The sequence below is a fragment of the Schistocerca nitens genome, chromosome 3 (assembly GCF_023898315.1).
Source record: "Schistocerca nitens isolate TAMUIC-IGC-003100 chromosome 3, iqSchNite1.1, whole genome shotgun sequence".
Classification (NCBI taxonomy): Eukaryota; Metazoa; Arthropoda; class Insecta; order Orthoptera; family Acrididae; genus Schistocerca; species Schistocerca nitens.
Genome location: NC_064616.1, coordinates 142,162,161 through 142,182,511, shown reverse-complemented (window position 1 = coordinate 142,182,511; position 20,351 = coordinate 142,162,161). Strand labels below are relative to the sequence as shown.

The 20,351-nt window shown below is 43.9% G+C and overlaps 1 protein-coding gene across 1 annotated transcript in view; it reads right to left on the bottom strand.

Moving 5' to 3' along the window:
• The window catches only part of LOC126249110 (uncharacterized), a 73,880-nt gene that overhangs the window by 42,404 nt on the left and 11,125 nt on the right, over positions 1-20,351 (bottom strand). The gene's annotated exons all lie outside the window — the stretch shown is intronic.

Sequence of the window (20,351 nt, the reverse complement as noted above, 5' to 3'; positions counted from 1 at the left end):
TTGTATGTCCATACTTGTGACTGGAAGTCTGGGGGACTACGGCCGTTCACTTAACGCCTACAGCCGTCCTTATGATGTCATTTGTTGTATGGCTACCAGTTCGGGCGCTTCAGTCCACAATCTTCAGATCTTACCTGATGCTGAATAGGTTAACACCATCCGTATACAGATGAATCAATGGCCAACATAACTGGTTTCCACAGACTACGTATAACTGTGATATTGTCTCTCCAACGATCAACTGTCAACAGTTGACAGTTGACACTTGCAGTTTTTAAGCGTCGTGTATGCGGATGATGTTAATTAACCCCTTCTGCATCAGCTAAGGCCTGAAAATGGTGCACTGAAGTGCCGAAACTGGTAAAGTGCAATAAATGACATTATAAGGACGGCTGTAGCCGTTTCATTTTCTTACAACAATAGATTCATGTGGCCATCTGACCACTAAACAGAAAAGAATGTACCAGTCACTCTGCAACGCAATAAAGCCTCCAATCCAACAACACTGACTAGAGTCTGGACAATTCACGAAATGTTAAAACACTAACCACACTCTTATCGTGACTGACTATAGTACAGGGCAGTTCCCCACTTAAATTTAGTATTGCCCCCTCTTCAGAATACAGAGGGTGAGTCACTATTGCCACCTAGGATAACTCTGAAAATATGATAGGAGCTAAAAAGTTTGTGGGACAAATGTTGCATGGGACAATGGGGGCCATATATGACGTTGGTTTTTGTTGCTAGTTGGGTTCGCGTCCGAGATATGAAGCTTACCTTTTTTTTCCTAAATTGGATGCTATAGTATGGTACTTATTTTCTGACAGTGGTTATAGAGACGAATCCAATGATGTGTAACAGTAAGGTCTTTTAAGCTCAGCGAAGGTCAAAAAGGTGGCATGAACGCCCATTTACACAAGGTGTTCGAAGTAATGACCATTGGTATAGACGCAGTGCTGCAATCATGGATTGAGTGGTATTCATTATCACTTCGGCTCTTATCGAAGCACGTTCTCTGAAAATTCTCTCTCATATATGGTGCAAATAGTAATATCTAACGCACCATTGACATGGAAGCACCATTCGACGGATCTGCAATACAACACTAATAGGAGCAGTAAGAATAGTATTGTCGAATCAAGCGAATGTGAATTATGTATTGATATGCTTCTCATTTACGGAGAATGCCAATGAAATTCAATGAGAGCAAGAGACTAATACGCTGAAAGATATCCTGACGTACTCACCCTACACGACGTACTTTTAAATATGAGTATGATAAATTGAGAACAACTGGATCTTTAAAACATCGGAAACATATCCGGTAAAGGAAAGTTACTAACGAGGAAATGGAAATTGGTAGTCCTGCCACTGTGGTTCGAGATCCTTGTTTTAGTTCGCGTCAAATCGCAAGGGAATCTGGCATGAGCCAGAGTAGTGTTGTTCGTGTTCTGCATCGCCATAAATATCATCCTTACCATATCAACACGATACGAGTCCGGCACATTTTTCGCTGATAGCTGGAAATGAGTTGCAGGGACAATGCTCAAATCGTTGGATTGGACGTGAAGGAGATGTATCGTGGCCGGCTCGTTCGCCAGACTTAACGCCTCTGGATTTTTCCTTGTGGGGGATTCGTAAAAGACATTGTTTATAAAGACATTCCAAGTACACCTGAAGATATGCGAGAGAGAGTTGTCAGAGCATGTGCTTCGATAAGTGCCGATGTGATAAGGAATACAATTCAATCCATGATAAGAAGATAGCAGCACTGCGTTGATACCAATGGTCATCACTTCGAACACCTTCTGTAAATTAGCGTTCATGCCACCTTTGCGACCTTTGTTGACCTCCAAAGACCTTACTGTTACCTATCATTGGATTCGTCTCGACAGCCGCTGTCAGAATATAAGTACCAAACTATAGCATCCCATTTAAAAAAAACAAAGTTGACCTTCATGTCTCTGAACCCACCCCACCTAGCAACAAAAATCCAACGTCATATTATTGGCCCCTGTTGTCCCTTGCAGCTTTCGTCCCACAAACTTTTCAGCTCTTATCATACTTTCGGAGTTATTCTTAGTGGCAATATTTAGTGATTCACCCTATAGAACACACTCTGTTACAGAGTTATGACATCGACATACGCACTCCACAAACTGGTGGGTCCTCACGCTGCAAGAAGAAGCCTTGGATCAGGGGAACCATGACTCCTAGACAGACGGTTAAGTGCTATTTCATCCTTTCTCTGTGACCGGAAAGAGCAATGTTACCGCCAGACGATTGTTGCAGTGCTGGGATATTATGATTGCACGTAACACTATATGGCGCCTAGAGCTACGAGAGAGAAAGTAAGCGGACCACAATGCTATACTCAAGAACACTTTTGTAACGACGCAACTTACCCTGACTCACTCATCTTTAGAATGGCCTTCATAGTGTGCATTATTTGCAGGTAAATTTTTGTTAGTATCTTACAAAATACATTTTAGTATTTCGTTTAGAAAATTAGCTACCTCAAGCAGCTCATTATTGTATCCTATTGCGTACTTTGTCTATTAAATGCCTGGTTTTTATGTTCAAGGAGAGCAACTCATCTTACAGTTCGTAGCTGACAGTCTCTTATTCGTTGGCTTAATAGATATTTGCCTTCGGATAAAAAATTACCTTTAGGTATTTATCGAAATCGTGACTTTTGTGTCAGTTTAACTTGAATAGGTTTTAATTTGCTCTGTCGCAATTACTGTTTATTTATTTACGCTTTATTTAGTAATTTGAACACACATCAAAAAAGTTTTGCATCACCTCGGTTCCGAGAGTTCCGAAACCTGTACAGAAAATTGGAATAGAGATCAATATAAACATCATTTCCGCCTTTTTTATTGCTCATGAAACCCACATATTGCATATTGTACCACCATACAGCGAGAGCTTCAGAGGTGGTGGTACAGATTGCTGTACACACCGGTACCACTAATACCCAGTAGCACGTCTTCTTGCATTGACGCATGTCTGTATTCGTCGTGGCATACTATGCACAAGTTCATTAAGGCACTGTTGGTCCAGATTGTCCCACTCTTCAATGGCGATTCGGCTAAATCCCTCAGTGTGGTTAGTGGGTCACGTCATCCATAAACTGCCCTTTTCAATATATCCCAGGCATTTTCGATAGTGTTCATGTCTGGAGAACATGCTGGCCACTCCAGTCGAGCGATGTCGTTATCCTGAAGGACGTCATTCACAAGATGTGCATAATGGGGGCGTGAATTGTCGTCCATGAAGACGAATGCCTCGCCAGAATGCTGCCGATATGGTTGCTCTATCGCTCGGAGCATGACATTCACGTGTCGTACAGCCGTTACGGCGACTTCCATGACCACCAGCGGCGAACGCCAGCCCCACATAATGACCCCCCAAAACAGCAGGGAAACTCCACCTTGCTGCACTCGCTGGACAGTGTGCCTAATGCGTTCAGCCTGACTTGGTTGCCATCAAACACGTCTCCGGCGATTTTCTGGTTGCACCGCGCTGCATGGTGTCGTGGCTCAAAGATGGATCCCGCCATGGACGTCGGAAGTGAAGTTGCGCATCATGCAGCCTACTGCGCACAGTTTGAATCCTAACACGACATCCTGTGGCTGCGCGAAAAGCAATATTAAACATGGTGGCGTTGCTGTCAAGGTTCCTCCGAGCCATAATCCGTAGGTAGCTGTCGTCCACTGTAGTAGTAGCCCTTGGCCGGCCTGAGCGAACCATGTCATAAACTGTTCCTGTCTCTGTGTATCTCCTCCATGTCCGAACAACATCGCTTTGGTTCACTCCGAGACGCGTGGACAGTTCCCTTGTGATAGCCCTTCCTGGCACATAGTAAGAATGTGGACGCGATCAAACCGCGGTATTCACCGTCGAGGCATGATTAAACTACAGACAGCACGAGCCGTGTACCTCCTTTCTGGTGGAATGACTGGAACTGATCGACTGTCGGACCCCCTCCGTCTAATAGGTGCTGCTCATGCATGGTTGTTTCCATCTTTGGGCGGATTTAGTGACATCTCTAAACAGTCAAAAGGGACTTTGTCTGTGATACAACGTCCACAGTCAACGTCTATCTTCAGGAGTTCTGGGAACCGGGGCGATGCAAAACATTTCTTTATGTGTGTACTTCTAGAAGCTCTAGATGTATAAAATGTTTAATAAATATAAGGGGTAGTGAAATGAAAACGAGGCAGATGGGAAAAAGATAAGTAAACTGTCGGCTATTTCCGAACTAATTGCCGTAACTGTTAGTACCTTTATCCCTCTGTGAGACAAAACGGTGACTGCCTTCATGGAAAAATGTTTGCTGATTGTAGCAGGGTATGTACCTTTTCGTCCAAAGCAAATCTACGGCCCCGAATGTCTTCGTTAAGGGCTCCAAAAACATGGAAATGGGAAAATATGGGGATTGTACGTAGGACGTGTAGGGCTTCCCAGCGAATCGTTTATAGCTTATTCGAAACAACCTTGGCAACATGTGGGCGGGCCCACAACAAAGGCAACATGGTGCATTCTCCCTATCAAAAACTCCTCAATCTAGTAGAAAATTTCGCTTGATACCCCGCGCTATCGAACTTTTGATAAGAAGCGCAAATGTGATACGAATGCTTTTGGTAATTCGAGATTTACTGCATCTACTTCACTGCCTCGATTCACGTCTTTCAAGGATGTGTTTGAGAAAAGTGCGAGCTCGATTGCTCATGATCGACGTTTTCGGTATCCACGCTGGTTGGCATGGAGGAGGTGATTTTGTTCGAGATATCTCCTTATGTTTCAGATTAGAATTCGCTTTTTGTTCGGGGGATCGGTGGTACATTATAATTAAAGGAGAGGTTAACTCAAAGGCAAATTCGGCGTAGCATCTGATAGGGATTCCATCGAGCCCTAGAGCTCTGCTCAATTTTAGCTGTTACAGCTGTCTCTCAACACAACTGACACTTATATCACTCACCTTTGCCGGATTTAAGGGGACTGCACCACTGGATTTTAATTTGTAAGGAAACATTTGGTAACCGACTTCAGCGTTGCTGCATTTGCTTTGCTACCCTCAGTTTCAGCCCCTGTCTAGTGCATGATTATCTAGATCTTAAGTTTGGCACCTCTAACATCCTTACATATTACGACATTTCTTTGGATTTTGTGAGACATCATTTGATAATACTTTGCTACGGTACTTGTTGAAGGCTTCACACGTTGCCTTCCTTACAGCCAAATAGGTTTAATTCAGCATCTTCCTATCTCTATACCTATGCTTTGTTTTACATCTGTTATGCAGTATCTGTTTCTTTAGAAGTTTCTGTATAGTGGCTGTACACCATGCAGAATCCCTTGCCTAATGTACTGTTATACTAGGTAGGTATCTATCGGGAGCATGGGCAGTTATTCTTCTAAACTTGAGCAACAGTACTAGTACATGCTCCTCTCCAGTGCAAAATGTTTCGAGTTTCTTACTGAGACACTAAACTACAGCTTCTTTATTTAGTTTGCTGAAAATTTAAACCCTTCTTCATGTTTTAGTTGCCCTTTGTACTTTGGTAATCATTGTTGCTACAGCTGCCTCATGTTCACTGATACCAGTTTCTATGTGGACCTTCTCAGTGAGGTCAGGTCAGTTTATTGCCATTAGATCCAATACATTTCCATCATAAGTCGGCTTCCGAACTATCTATCCTAGGTAGTTCTCAGAGGAGACAGTTAGCAATGTATCACGGACGCCTCGCCACGCCTACTACTTACAAAACTGTAAATTTCTCAATCTGCTGTTGGATGATTGAAGTCTATTCCAAAGGTGACACTATGATTGGGATACTTATGCACTAATGAACTTACGTTTCCTCTAAAGTTTTCGTTTACATCTGGAGGTGAGTCTCCTGGTCGATAGAAGGATCTCACGAGACGTTTATGACCATCCGTGATATTGAGTTTTGCCCATACAACCCCACACGCAGTTTCAATTTCTATCTCGGTATACCTGAATTTAGTGTCTACTGTTACAAAAATGGTTCAAACGGCTCTGAGCACTATGGGACTTAACTTCTGAGGTCATCAGTCCCCCAGAACTTAGAAGTACTTAAACCTAACTAACTAAGGACATCACACACATCCATGCCCGAAGCAGGATTCGAACCTGCGAACGTAGCGGTCGCGCGGTTCCAGACTTAAGCGCCTAGAAACGCTCGGCCACCCCGGCCGGCTCTCTACTGCTACACATACACCATCTTCATCTACCATTCGCCTATCCTTTTGCTATAAACTTTAATTTTCCCCAAATATCTCACTGCTATCTGTTTCGAGCTGAAACCAGCTTTCTGACTCTAGACTTCCTTTTTGAAATGATTTATCAATTAATCACTATGATTTTAATAATATTGTCTATGGGGATGGGTCATTTATTTGGATCTTACTTCTAATATCTTACATTTCTGGGTCCCCTTCGACTACAGTCATCTAAACTGGATGGAGCGTCGCCTAATCTAAAAGAAACACTTGCGTGCATCCTACGCACAGTCAGTTACCTGAGTAGAAGCCTCTGATAGTTAGTGCACACGTGACCCATCTGGGGGGATTCTACAGTTCTCAGCTCTAAGGAGCAACTCCAGGAAGTCGCCGTGTAGCATGTCACAGAACCTTCGAAGTCTCTGGTTCAGTCTTTCCACGCGAGTCAGAACCAGAGGCCACGGTCAGTTCTGTGGACAGTGCTGCAAATTCTGAGCTTCTTTGAAATTCTGCCGGCCGGAGTGGCCGTGCGGTTCTAGGCGCTACAGTCTGGAACCGAGCGACCGCTACGGTCGCAGGTTCGCATCCTGCCTCGGACATGGATGTGTGTGATGTCCTTAAGTTAGTTAGGTTAAATTAGTTCTAAGTTTTAGGCGACGGATGACTTTATAAGTTAAGTCGCATAGTGCTCAGAGCCATTTGAACCATTTTTTTGAAATTCTGTGTCCACGGCGGATCTTCTTACCCTTCCTGCTGTGACGGATCGCGTAAGTCCTGCAGAGGAGACAAATCCACAGGAGAAGATAGTACTTGAGGTACCTTTGGTATCTTTGGTACACGACTCTCTTGAACTCTCACAAAATACGCATTCGCAGCAGTGTCCTGTCGTTTGCCAGTAGTCAGGCTTACTAACTCATCCCGTATTTGAGAAGAACATTCAGAGTGGGGCTGCAATGTGGCTGGTGCTGTGTAAAAGGAACAATTTCGTCGTCCAGAAGTCCGACGCAGCCTTTGAAACTGAGGAAACGTATCATATCAATCAAGGAGCGGACCTCTGTATAACTGAAGCATATCTTAATACAGTAGAGCGTTCTCCAGCTCACATGACCAATCGCACGTGATCTTCTCGCTAGGTCTCCTGAGGTCTGAGGTGAAGACCCAGAGCTTCATTAACAGAAACGTGATCTATCTGTATAAATAACATGTCTTCAGCCGTAGATCGTCTATTGATGGTGCCTCTGCACCCAGTTTAATATGGCAAATTTATGGACAAGAGTGGGTTAGGGTCTCTTGTTAACAAATGTTCTCCGTACGTCACTGTGGAATGTTTACTAATAAATATAAGAGGCGATTAATAAGTTGCCGTTTGAGGGCGTTGCTGCTGCATAAATTTTGATATGTCAGCAACAACATTTAGGCAACGGATTAGTGTTGCATTCGTGTCTTCCAATGTACGTTTGGTAAAAGAGGAAACGTGAACTTTGACGAAGTTATTACCAAATACGTCTAAACGGGTCCAACATTCTCCTACTTTTTACTATGCTGCCGAAGGACAAACTCCGGTAGAAATCCATCAGAGGACGAAGAATGTGTATGGGCCAGGAAGTCTGTCGAAACCAACCACTGTGGAATGGTGCGCGATGAGGGGTGCTGCTGCTTCGTGGTAACGCACGTCGGCGTACCGCGGAAGTTATGACAACTCAAGTGGAAGACATTTGAGCACCTGCCCTATAGGAGACGATTCCTGTCGGACGTGGACGTGCAGCCGGCAATTAAGGACATCTCAGTGCAGCAAGACACGGTGTTTTACCAAACGGGTTCTGATTCCCAGAAGTTTGGAAGGTGAGAGACGAGGTACTGGCAGAATTGAAACTGTGATGGCTGGTCGCGAGTCGTGCTTGGGTAGCTCAGTCGGTAGAGTACTTGCCCGCGAAAGGTAAAGGTCCCATGTTCGAGTCTCGGTCCGGCACACAGCTGTAATCTGCCAGGAAGTTTCATCTTCAACCTGGTGCGTCGGTGGGATGAAGGCTTCAGTGCTCATGGCGAATTTCCTTGATTGGTGTACCGATTCTGCACTGTACGAACTTCGAACGGAAACTTTTTCATCTACCCTTATAAGATGGAGAAACACCAGCGTAGACTCCCTAAAGAAATTGCTGCCTTGTATTGCAAGGACTTTTAATTTCGAGCCAAGAAACACTCTGGACGATCACGATTACCATTTAGCCGCAATCCGGACACGATTTTTTTGTAGATCTGGACTTAAGCCAGTGTTGGTAAAACAGGACAGTACACAGCGATACTTCCTCGCAACTTCCTTCACAGAATAACCTTTGATACTATCGAAGGTAATTATTCTCTTTTATCATCCTTTAAGCACACCGAAGAAAACAGTTCTTAAGCCAGTGTTGGTAAAACAGGACAGTACACAGCGATACTTCCTCGCAACTTCCTTCACAGAATAACCTTTGATACTATCGAAGGTAATTATTCTCTTTTATCATCCTTTAAGCACACCGAAGAAAACAGTTCTTACGCTGTACTGCCTCGGCGTACACTTTGAACACTTTGAATTACATGAAATTAGCTCCACCCTATTCCACGCCACATATTTTACTGTTCCTTCGATGAGCTACGTGACTAAATTTTTGGTTCTACGGGCTTACGATGGGCAGACGAAATGTTCTCAGTCTAATGTCAATGAAATTTTACTTTCATTATCGTGACAGACGGCAAGTCAAATATCTACCTGATGGGTAGGAGAGTTTTGTCTGTTTGGCTTCTTGAGGATGTTGTGCTACATGCATTTCTTTCAAATGAACAAATTGGGTTAGTGTCGTTGAAGAGACACTTCCGCCACTTATCGTCAAGGAAAATTCATCCAATGTTTTTGAAAGTTTCTACGTAGTGTGCTACTTCATTTTCAGCATTTAAGAAATGGAGAGAGTTTTTAGTTGGCTACACTTTTATTGAATATGATTCGCATGAAAAACGTTCTGAAACTTCCAGAACAGAGGAAAGCATCGGGGAAATGTACAGTATGTTATTGCGATTAAAGTTGTGTGAAACAGCTGACACTGTAGGTATTCCAAAGGAGATAGTATGGTATGTTTATGTGAAGCATTAATCATGAAAACATTTCTCTCAAAATGAGTGATGGATATGTTGCAATTTGAACAAAAGAAAATGTGACAGTAAATTACTTAGTAATATGTGATCCATATACAGAATACTGCTGATTTTGTGTGCCACTTCGTTACTGCAGATAAAAGGTTAGTTAATTACATCATGCATATAGTAGACAACAGTGTAAAGAGTAACAGACACTCCACTAAAATAGGAAAATTCGATGTGAAATACACGTGTTCACGAAGGTCCTCTTCGAACTAGAAAGCCCAGGGATATGAAGCACGATTTGATTTAACATCTGTCCTGCTCAACATATTTGGCAGCCTCTCATTGCCACCCATTATGAGATCCACGGAAATATGTTGAGAGATTTGCTGCAGGTCCTAAAGCTGGCCCAAAGTGTGAACCGCTGGTCATTATAACAGTGAACACCATCAAGGTGCAAGACTGACTTGCTCACATATGCACTTCAGAGCATCAAATTACAATAGATAGGAGTAATGCCATATACGTTGTATGTTCTGTGTTTCTCATTTCGAAATCGCATTTGCGTGTTTGTTGTTTGTGAAAGTCCGCCTCAGCAGCTGAGTGACGAGCTGTTGGGTGTAAACCATGGAAATTTCCAACCAGAATGTAGTTCGACAACACCACTCTAACGCTAAATGCCGGCCGCTGTGACCGAGCGGTTCTAGGCGCTTCAGTCCATAAGCGCGCTGCTTCTACGGTCGCAGGTTCAAGTCCTGCCTCGGACATGGATGTATGTGTTGTCCTTTAGTTAGTTAGATTTAAGTAGTTCTAAGTCTAGGGGACTGATGACCTCAGATGTTAAGTCCCATAGTTCTTAGAGCCATTTGAATTTCTTAACGCTAAATTCTCCCTGCAGAAAGTGTCTCTAACAGACACACACAGATTGATTTGTCCAGATAATAATGAAGTCTGGTAGTGGACAAGGAAGAAATTCGCTTTAATTACCAGGATGACCCCTGCTACAATCGACTGTAACCTTATTTTAGACCTGACTGTCTCATGTTCCCAGGGACAAAACCCCGGTCGTATGCTTGGTACGTGTCTCATTTCACTTACCAGTCCATTTCCACTGCTACTCCGGACGTATTAGAGTGCCAGTCCTATTTGCAACAGCAACATTGGATAATACGACAAAGATGCGGCAAAAAATATCTTGAACGGTTACACAAGTATTTAATCACCTCTGTAGGTTTGCTTTGACGAAAAATATAAGCTGGAATTCAGTGAGGACCGATGACATTCTTGGAGCGTTAATGGTCGGCTTTTATTGCTCCAGAACGAATACCAAAATCGCGAAGAATGAACGGCTTTTATTTTTTTCCGTGTTCAGCATGAAGAAATTTAATTTCCTGAATTAAGATTCATAACGGAAAATGAGAGAAGAAAAGAGGGAAAAATGCACGCTGAAGGAAACAGCGTGAGGAAAAAAATATAAAAATAGTAGCTGAGTGGTCAGCATAGATCGTTACCATGCAGAGGACCGCGGTTCGGTTCCTGGTATTGCCAACAATTATTTCTTGCTGGGAAGACTGGTACAGGGTGCACTCTGTCTCGTGATGCCATCTGAGCAGCTACTTGTATGAGAAGCAGTGGCTTTGAAGGCCTGGTAAGTCGGCAATATGGCTGACCACATACCCCTCCATTCAGCATCTACATGACGTCGAGTGGCGGAGAATGACCCAGAGCCCGTTTGATATCCCTTGGAACTTCAGAACGCTGGCGAGGAACTCGGTCTTTTTTGTGTGAGAACATCGTATTTTTATGTAAGAAGGAGAAACGTGTACCAGCACGTTTCGTAATTCGACAGCGGCATGTTTGTATTCTACCGAGATATTACTTGGGATCGGTTGGTAGGACATGTTCTGAGGCATCAAGGGATCACCAATTTAGCATTGGAGGGCAGCGTGGAGGGTAAAAATCGTAGAGGGAGACCAAGAGATGAATATACTAAGCAGATTCAGAAGGATGTAGGTTGCGGTAGGTACTGGGAGATGAAGAAGCTTGCACAGGATAGAGTAGCATGGAGAGCTGCATCAAACCAGTCTCAGGACTGAAGACCACAACAACAACAACAATTGCTTGTCACGTTGGTGGGGATCCTAAATCTCTCATACGAATATGGAACAGGTGGGTTCAGGAAGGCCATGCTCAACGACATATAGGATTTCATGGGCCCCATGTGACTAGTGCTCGAGAGGACAGTCATCAGCCTTGCAGGATCGTACAGTCACGTCAGGTAACTGGAATCATCACATGCCTTCGTTTGCAGCAAGACAAATATACACAAGGTGCACCACAGACTGTCACCACACCGACGATAATTATAGCTGTCCACGACTTCACCACAGAGAGAGGCGCTCCGACAGTAGAGCGCCCAACGACGGCACAGGACACAGCAGTAGTACCATTTCGTCTTGCATTCTTATCACCATACGGGCTGAGAAGGCGGTGTGACGGCGTGTGGGTGTACGGCATGATCACCTGTGATTCACACAGCACGCAATTTGAAGATAAGGTGTTACATTTCTGACGTATTAAGGCTAACAGCTGTACCGTAACTTCGAGGTCTCCGTGATGTTATCTTTCACCAAGATAATACAAGACCAAATGTTGGCCGTGGTTTTATGACTTTCCTTGGATACAGATGCTGCTGCAAAGTAGCAGCTACATCTCTCACCGATTGAAAACATCTGGTCACTATTTGCCACGCCGGCCGAAGTGGCCGTGCGGTTAAAGGCGCTGCAGTCTGGAACCGCAAGACCGCTACGGTCGCAGGTTCGAATCCTGCCTCGGGCATGGATGTTTGTGGTGTCCTTAGGTTAGTTAGGTTTAACTAGTTCTAAGTTCTAGGGGACTAATGACCTCAGCAGTTGAGTCCCATAGTGCTCAGAGCCATTTGAACCATTTTTGAACCACTATTTGCCGAGAGAGTGGCAGTCTCTGTCTCGCCAGCCACAACTGAAGAACTTCGGAATAGAGCTGAGGAAGCATGACATGCAGTACTCGTGTGGGCTGCAGATTCCTCGGCTCGCGCCATAGCGTTGTGGGGTTTCGGATGACGTAAATAGGTCAGGAGTCGATTCCACGCAGGAGGCGGCTACACGGATAGCGGGGTCTGTGTGGCGTGGACTGGGCAATTTTTTAGGTTATAGGTTCTCGCAGAAACACAAAAAGGCTTCAGTCTCAAAGGGTACAGGTCGAAAACAGGAAGAACGTACATCTAGGAACCACAGGTATAACAGTTGTAAATTGTCGTAGCTGTGTTGCGAAAGTACCAGAGTTCCAAGCGGTAATAGAAAGCACTGATGCTTAAATCGCTATAGGTACTAAAAGCTGGCTATAGCCGGTACTAAGTTCAACCGAAATGTTTCCGAAGGATCTAACGGTGTTTAGAAAGATAGGCTGAACACAGTTGGCGGTGGCGTTTGTGTTGCTGTTAGAAGTAGTTTATCTTTTAACGAAATTGAAGTAGATCGTTCCTGTGAACTATTATGGGCAGAGGTCATTCTTGGCAACCGCAATAAAATAATAATTTGGAAATTTGTGGTAAGGTCTTACGGGACCAAACTGCTGAGGTCATCGGTCCCTAAGCTTAAACGCCACTTAATCTAATTTAAACGAACTTACGCGAAGGACAACACACACACTCATGCCCGTGGGAGGACTCGAACCACCTACAAGGGGAGCTGCGCGAACCACGGCAAGGCGCCATACACCGCGCGGCTACCCCGTGCGGCAATAAATTAACAATTGGATTCTTTTACCGATCTCCCCACTCAGTTGATACAATTGCTTAAAGAAAACTTAAGACTAATTTCAAACACCTGCCGGACTCATACAACTATAACTGGTGGTCACTTAAATTTACACTCGATATATTGGCGAAAATATATGTTTAAATACGGAGGTACACATAACACATCGTCCGACATTGTGCTAAACGCATTCTCTCACAATTACTTCAAGCAGTTAGTTCACGGATCCACTCGAATGGTAAGCGTTTGTAAAAACAAGCTTGGCCTCTTAGCAACAAATAATCCTAAGCTAATAACGAGCATCAAAACGGGTACAGAGATTAGTGAACATAGGGTTGTCATAGTTAGACTATTCAAAAAAGCATATAAAAAATCGCTTGACGTCTTCCTGAGAGATAATCTCAGCTTCCACCCACCCACATCCATATCCACATGATTACTTTGCAATTCACACTTAAGTGCCTGGCAGAGGTTTCATCGATTCATTTTCATACTACTTCCCTACCATTCAACTCTCGAATGCCTCGTGGAAAAAGGAACACCTAAATCTTTCCGTTCGAGCTCTGATTTCTCTTATTTTATTATGATGATCATTTCTCCCTACGTAGGTGGGTGTCAACAAAATATTTTCGCATTCGGAAGAGAAAGTTGGTGACTGAAATTTCATAAACAGATCTCACCTCAAAGGAAACCGCCTTTGTTTCAGTGACTGCCACCCCAACTCACGTATCGTATCAGTGACACACTCACCCCTATTGCGCGATAACACGAAACGAGCTGCTCTTCTTTGCACTTCTTCGATGTCCTCCGTCAATCCCACCTGGTAAGGATCCCATACCGCGCAGCAATATTCCAGTAGAGGACGGACAACTGTAATGTAGGCTGTCGCTTTAGTGGGTTTGTCGCATCTTCTAAGTGTTCTGCCAACAAAGCGCAGTCTTTGTTTCACCTTCCCCACAACATTATCTATGTGGTCTTTCCAATTTAAGTTGCTCGTAATTGTAATTCCTTGGTATTTAGTCGAATTAACATCCCTCAGATTTGTGCGATTTATCGTATACCCTAAATTTATCGGATTTCTTTTAGTACCCATGTGGATGACCTCGCACTTTTCTTTGTTTAGTGGTAATTGCCACTTTTCGCACCACACAGAAATTCTCTGTAGATAATTTTGTAATTGGAATTGATTTTACTAGACGGTAAATTATAGCGTCATCTGCAAACAATCTAAGGGGGCTGCTCAGATTATCACCTAGATCATTTATATAAATCAGCAACAGCAGAGGGCCTATGACACTACCTTGCGGAACGCCAGATATCACTTCTGTTCTACTCGATGATTTACTGTCTATCACTACGAACTGTGACCTCTCTGAGAGGAAATCACGACTCCAGTCACACAACAGAGACGATACTCCTTACGCACGCAATTTGATTAATAGTCTCTTGTGAGGAACGGTATCAAAAGTCTTCTGGAAATTTTGGAATATGGAATCGATCTGAGATCCCTTGTCGACAGCACTCATTACTTCATGGGATTAAGGGGTTGGATTGGGTTATTTGGGGGAGGAGACCAAACTGCGAGGTCATCGGTCTCACTGGAGTAGGGAAGCAAGTCTGCAGTGCCCTTTCGAAGGAACCATCCCGGCATTTGCCTGGAGCGATTTAGGGAAATCACGGAAAACGAAAATCAGGATGGCCGGACGCGGGATTGAACCGTCGTCTTCCCGAATGGGAGTCCAGTGTGCTACCCACTGCGCCGCCTCGCTCGGTGAGTAAACAGCTATCTGTGTTGCTCAAGAACGATATTTTCTGAATTCATGTTGGTTATGTATCTATAAGTCATTTTCTTCAAAATCCTACTGCAAATTGAGGTCAGTATTATTAGTATGTAATTCAATGGGTTACTCCTATTTCCTTTCTTGAATATTGGTGTGGCCTGTGCTACTTTCCAGTCTTTAGGAACAGTTCTATCGTCAAGTGAGCGGTTGTAGATGATTGCTAAGGAAGGCGTTATTGTGTCTGCGTACTCTGAAAGGAAACTGATTAGTATACCATCTGGACCGGAAGACTTGCTCTTCTTAAGTGATTTGAGTTGTTTCACAACACCTATGATATCTCCTTTTATGTCACTAATGCTAAAAGCGGTTTTGGTTTCGAATTCTGGAATATTTACTTCGTCTTCTTTCGTGGAAGAATTACGGAAAACTGTATTTAGTAACTCCGCTTTAGTGGCACCATCATCGGTAACATTTACATCGATATCGCGCAGTGACGGTATTGACTGTTTTTTGCCACTGGTGTACTATATATACGACCAGAATCTCTTTGGGTTTTCTACCATATTTTGAGACAATATTTCATTGTGGAAACTATTAAAAGCATCTCGTATTGACGTCCGCACTAAATTTCGAGCTTCCGTGAAACTTAGCCAGTCTTGGGGATTTTGCGTTCTTCTGAACTTGGCATGCTTTTTTCGTTGCTTCTGCAACAGTGTTCTGACGTGTTTTGTGTACCATGGTAGATCAGTTCCGTCTCTTATTAACTTATGCGGTATGAAACTATCTATTGGTGTCGATGCTGTATCTTTGAATTTGAGTCATTCTGGAAGGAATGGAGACTCTCTCTTAGGAAGGCATCAAGCGAATTTTTATCTGCTGTTTGAAACAGATACAACTTGCTTTCGTTTTTAGTGGTTTTGGTTAATATGGTTTTCAGCCTCGCTACAATGACCTTGTGTTCACTAATCCCTGTATGCGCCATGACGGTCTGTATTAGATCAGGATTATTTGTGGCTAAGAGGTCAAGTGTGTTTTCGCAACCATTTACTATTCGTGTGGGCTCATGAACTAAGTGTTCAAAGTAATTCTCAGAGAAAGCAGTTAGTACAATTTCAGAAGATGTTTTCTGTCTACCGCCTGCTTTGAACGTGTATTTTCGCCAACAAATCGAGGGTAGATTAAAGTCTCCACCAATTATAACTGTATGAGTGGGGTACTTATTTGTAATGAGTTTCAAGTTTCCTTTGAAGCGTTCAGCTATTATATCATCTGAGTCGGGGGTTCGGTAGAAAGAGCCAATTATTACTTTGGTACGGCTGTTGAGTATAACCTCTACCCATAGTAACTCGCAGGAACTATCTATTTCAACTTCACTACAAGACAAACTACTACCAACAGATACAAACACACCGCCATCTACTTTATTTAATCTATTCTTCCTGAACACGGTTTGAGCCTCTGTAAAAATTTCGGCAGAATTTATCTCCGGCTTTAGCCAGCTTTCTGTTCCTATAACTATTTCAGCTTCAGTGCATTCTATCGGCGCTTGAAGCTCTGGTACTTTCCCAACACGGCTACGGCAGTTAACAAATACAATACCGAGTGTTGCTTGGTCGAATCTCGTCGTTTCTTTGGACTGTACCGTTTGAGACTGGAGCCCTTTCTGATCTTTCCCAAGGCTGTCTAACCTAAAAAACCGCCCAGTCCACGCCACACAGCCCCTGCTATCCGTATAGCAGCCTCCTGTGTGTAGTGGACACCTTACCTATTTAGCGGAACTCGAAACCCCACCACCCTATGGCGCAAGTCGAGGTATCTGCAGCCTACACGGTCGCAGAACCGTCTAAGCCTCTGATTCAGACCCTCCACTCGGCTCTGTACCAAAGGTCCGCAGTCGGTGCTGTCGACGATGCTGCAGATGGTGAAGTCTGCCTTTATCTCGCTAGCAAAACTGGCAGTCTTCATCGACTCAGATAGCCGCCGGAAACCAGAGAGAATCTTCCGATCCATAGCGACACTCATAATTAGTGCCGTCATGAACCACCACCTGCAATTGGCTGCACCCTGTACCCTTCATGGCATCCGGAAGGACCCTTTCCACTCCCCCCGGTATCCACACGGAGTCACATTGGCTTTCTTCCCGTCCTTAGCTGCCATATCCCTAAGGGGCTCCATCACCAGCCTAACATTGGAGCTCCCAATGACAAGCAATCCCACCCTCTGCCCTTGTCCGGATCTCTCAGGAAGACTGGCCACTGCCGCAACAGGCGAGGCCGCCCTTGCTGGCTCAGAAGTACTTTCAGCATTGGGAAGCACCTCAAACCTACTACGGAGGCGTAAGGGTACAGCGTTGCGGCCAGCACCAACTTTCGCCTTCCGCCCAGGGATTCGCGACCCCGCCAATGTTCGCCAGTCACCGTCAGGCAAATGTCAATCGCAGGGACGTCCGAATCCGAGGGCGCAGTAGCATCAGAGATCCCAGGCGATGCTACAGGTTCGAGAGGCGCCAAAGCGCTTCTTCCAGATTAACAATGTAAGTGTAGGCCAAATGTGGCTTGAATTTTTTTTAAAAAATAGTGTTGACAACAACTGAGAGATTTATACCAAATAAATTAACAAACGACGGAACTGATCCCCCATGATACACGAAACAGGTCAGAACACCATTAAAGAAACAACGAAAGAAACAAGCCAAATTTAAACCAACCCAAAATCCCCAAGGTTGCTGATCTTTTACAGAGGCTCGAAATTTATCGCGGACTTAAGTGCGAGATACTCATAATAGTTTCCACAACGAAACTTTGTCTCGAAACCTGGCATAAAATTCAAAGCAATTCTTGTCGTACGTAAAGTACGCTAGCGTCAAGACACAGTCAACGCCCAGTCTGCGCGATAGCAATGGAAATACTATCGATTACAGAGCTGCTAAAGCAGAAATACTAAACACAGCCTTCCGAAGTTTGTTCACCACAGAATACGATGTAAATGTTGCAGAATTCGAATCAAGAACGGCTATCAACATGAGTACCTCACGAATGGATATCCTCGGAGTAGTGAAGCAACTTAAATCACTTAATCAAAACAAGTCTTCCGGCCCAGATTGTATACCATTTACGTTGCTTTCAGAGTACGCCGATGTAATAGCTGCATACTTAACAAACAGACACAATCGTTCGCTCGGTGTAACATCCGTATCCAAACACTGGAAAGCTGCACAGGTTACATCAACATTCAAGAAAGGCAATAAGAGTAACGTCCATATCATAAACGGTGACATGCAGCAGGATACTGGAACATACACTGTGTTCGAACATTATGAATTACCTCGAAGAGAACACATAGTCAATATGGATTTAGAAAACATCGTTCTTGTGAAACTCCACTAGCTCTTTACTCACACGACGAGAGATTTGAGACTGATCCCGTATTTCTGTATTTCCAGAAGGCTTTTGACACTGTTCCACACAAGCTGCGTGTAGTGAAATTGCGTGCTTGTGAAATATCGTCTCAGTTATGCTACTGGATTCGTGATTTTCTCTGAGAGAGGTCAGTAGTAATTGACGGAAAGACATCGAGTAAAACAGAAGTGATTTATGGCGTTCCAGAAGCTAGTGTTATAGACCCTCTGTTGTTCCCTATCTGTATAAACGAATTATAAGACAATCTGAGAAGCCGTCTTACGTTGTTTGTAGATGATGCTGCCTTTTATCGTCTAATAAAGCCACAGAAGATCAAAACCAATTGCAAAACGGTTTAAGTAAGCTTTTCTGTATGGTGCAAAAATTGGTATTTTAGCCCAAGTAATAAAAAGCGTAAGGTCATCCACATGTTTGCTGAAAGAAATTCGATAAACTTCGGTTACACGATAAATCAGTGAAATTTGAAGTCCGTAAATTCAACTAAATGCCTAGGAATTACAATTACGAACAACGTAAACTGGAAAGAACGCATAGAAAATGTGGGAAAGGTGAACCAAAGACTGTGTTTCATTGGCAGAACACTTAGAAGATGCAACAGATCAACTAAAGAGATTGCCAGCACTTCGCTTGTCCGTCCTCCGTGGAGTACTGCTGCACAGCGTGGATCCTTACCAGATAGGATAAGCCGTGTACATCGAGAAAGTTCAAAGAAGAGCAGCACGTTTTGTGTTATCGAGAAATAGGGGAGTGAGTGTCACTGACATGATACAGGGTTTGGGATGAACACCATTAAAACAAAGGCGTTTGTCGTTGCGGCGGGATATTCTAACGAAATTTAAATCACTAAATTTCTCCTCCGAATGCGAAACGTTTTGTTGACGCCGACCTAAATAATGAGAAACGATCATAATAATAAAGAAAGGGAAATCAGGGCTCGCACGGAAAGATATAGGTGTTCGTTTCTTCCAAACACTGTTCGAGAGTGGAATAACAGAATTATTGTGAAGGTGATGTATGAATGCAGAGTCTCGCGGCGATAACATTGAATAATATGTTCTCGGGTTTCCAAGCGCGTCAGTTGCTTAAAACTACACAAGCCTTCGGCCAAGCACTCCTCTGCCATTGTAAACTGGTATGACTGCCAGTGGGCTGTTGGTGCGCCCTTACATACACTAGCTGCCGGCTGTGACGTCACTGGTGCCCGTGACGTTGCCATATATGGGCATGTTTTGAGTGGGCATGTTTTGCCCGAACAGTGCCACAGAATGGCAGCAAAGCAAGTTTTTTTTCCTGCCCTTCGTCGGTGGTCTTATTCTGATATTTCCCAGAAATCACATCTGTCACTTGATGGGCGTTGTAGCAGTTATGCGCTGCACCATGAAGGTGGAAAAGGAAACTGCGTTGCACTTCCTCGACGTCCTTGTTCACCGTAAACGAAATGGGTGCCTTGACCACAGCGTCTACAGAAAACCCACCCACACAGACCTGTACCTGCACGCCACCAGCCATCATCATCCATCACAGAAGCGCACAGTATTACAAACATTGGTGCATCGTGCAAGAGCAATATCAGACGACGATAACCTGCCCCACGAACTGAGCCACCTACGCAAGGTTTTCAGGAATAACTACTACAACGCCCATCAAGTGAGAAAAGTGATTTCTGGGAAATATCAGAATAAGACCACCGACGAAGAGTAGGAAAAAAAAAACTTACTTTGCTGCCATTCTGTGGCTCTGTGTCGGGCAAGATACGCCACCTGTTGAAAAGACACAAGATCAAATCAATCTTCAGGCCTCCAACGACAATCCGTCAATTACTGATACCAATTAAAGACGCAGTAGGTCTCAGAACACCTGGAGTCTACGAAATACCTTGTGAGTGTGGCCAGAAGTACATCGTACAAATAGTGCGCACTATGGAACAACGCAGGAAAGAACATAAGAGGTATTATCGCCTACGCTATCCAGAGAAATCTGCGTTAGCT